Source organism: Erythranthe guttata, chromosome 5, assembly GCF_056151865.1.
Source record: "Erythranthe guttata isolate IM_541 chromosome 5, IM_541, whole genome shotgun sequence".
In the NCBI taxonomy this organism is placed as follows: Eukaryota; Viridiplantae; Streptophyta; class Magnoliopsida; order Lamiales; family Phrymaceae; genus Erythranthe; species Erythranthe guttata.
Genome location: NC_142537.1, coordinates 13,313,724 through 13,315,739, shown reverse-complemented (window position 1 = coordinate 13,315,739; position 2,016 = coordinate 13,313,724). Strand labels below are relative to the sequence as shown.

The window sequence follows — 2,016 nt, the reverse complement described above, 5'->3', positions numbered from 1 at the left end:
GAGGGGGGAAGAATAATTAAAAGAAGAATAGAGAAAAAAAAAGAGAGAAAATAGATTAATCGACTAAGAAGAAGAAGATGTCGGAAAGAAGAAAAAAAAATATATGTTACCACCACCGGGGGAGGGAGAAAATTGGGGTGGTGGTCGCCGGCCATGGAGAAGAAGAGAGGCGGCGGCTAGGTTTTAGGAAGATGCACCACCGGGGGAGGGAGAAAATTGGGTGGTGTTCATGGAAAAGATAGAAAAAAAGAAAAAAATATTAGAGTACCACCACCGAGGGAGGGAGAAAATTGGTTGGTCACCGCCATGGAGAAGAAAGGCGGCTAGGTTTTCACTGCCATGGGGAAGAAGCTCCATGGCGGCTAGGTTAAAAAACCTGGTGCTCTGATACCATATAGGAAGAATAATATATGAGAAATAGAGAAATAATAATACGTAATAGAATAGAAACCCCCATTCTTCTCCATGGCGGTGAAAACCTAGCCGCCTTCCTTCTCTCTTTCTCCTATTCTATTCTTCCTATACTAGAATCCTTATATTAGGAGAGTTCTATAATATAATATTCTCAATCATACGTAATATAATAGAAACCTCCATTATGTTATGGGTTGATTACATGGAATATATATGCTCTGATACCATATCTTGATGTTTCCCCGAATGGTGTGGAAACACTGACATCATCCGAAATATAACTGCGTTCAACTGTAACAACTTTCATTTGCGACTCTAATTCAACACGAACCGTTGAACCTTTAACTTCTACTACTCGTCCCTTGCTTCCCTTATAATGGCCCACACGAATTTTAACCGCAGCTCCAACTAAACCTCTTCCACCACCTCCATTCCTCCCTCCAAAATTGTTTACGGGGCCAGGGCCTCCTCTAGGTGGTCTCATCGGATATTGTGGGGCACAAGATGGCGTTCTGAGATGCGCAAATCTCGATATCAATGTGTTACCATGGCGATCACTGTTTGCACGAGATCCACCCATAATCATACAAGACCCAGATTTAACGCAAATAAAGCCAGTATGCTCAAGGTGGTGACGGTCATGAATAAACAAAACTCCTTTGTATATATGTTCAACCGGACATTGTTTCCCCCTACACGGACCCTCGAGAATCTTTACAACATCTTTCACGGATACTGTGTTCTTATATTGGTCCGTTGCAAAAATCTTCCTAAATATCTTCTGTTCAATATCTCTCAACATCACAAGGGCAACTTCAGGGCATTCCGGAACACCCTTAAGAACCTGGAAAGCATCGCTCAACACACGTATAATCAAGCCAAAGCTATTGTCCTCAAGTAGCACAAGGTCATGAAGCTCTTAATCCCCGATCCTAGTAACATCTGATGTTATTTCAGAGCTTTCCACAATGTTGTCCGCAAAGACACGAGAAAGCTCATTGGTTGTTTCTGAAACTATGTTGACCATGTGACCTTCAACTGAAACCACCATACCAGTTGCACCTTCTGAAGCACTAGATACGACCTTTACATGATTTCCGGTTCGAAAGTACTTGCAGAGGTCCTTGTCACTTATATCAAGAGTTTTAGGAAGGCCTTTTTCATTTGGTTTAATATGTACAGAATCTTCCTCAACTTTTTCCACCCATCCTTGCAAGTTTTGAAGATCTCCCTTTACAACTACAACCCTATCACCCTTCATGAAATGACCTTTCTTTCTGTTTGCAACGAGTGTCGACAAACATGACATGTCATGGAGAGTTCTATAATATTAGGATTCTAGTATGATTCGGCTACCTAGATTAGTTAGGATTTCGTTACCTAGTTAAACTCTATTACCTTGCAATATTTCTCTATATATATTCCATGTAATCAACCCATAACACAATGGGGGTTTCTATTACGTATTATTTCTCTCCAATTCTATTCTTCATATATGGTATCAGAGCACCAGGTTTAGGTTTTTTAACCTAGCCGCCTTTCTTTTCCATGGTGGTGAAAATCTAGCCGCCTTTCTTCTCCATGGCGGTGACCACCCAATTT

General features: G+C 41.1%; 1 pseudogene; it reads right to left on the bottom strand.

Moving 5' to 3' along the window:
* Nucleotides 1-601: 601 nt before the first annotated feature.
* LOC148770673 (putative transcription elongation factor SPT5 homolog 1 pseudogene) lies at nt 602-1,723 on the bottom strand (annotated as a pseudogene).
* Between the last annotated feature and the right edge of the window lie 293 nt (nt 1,724-2,016).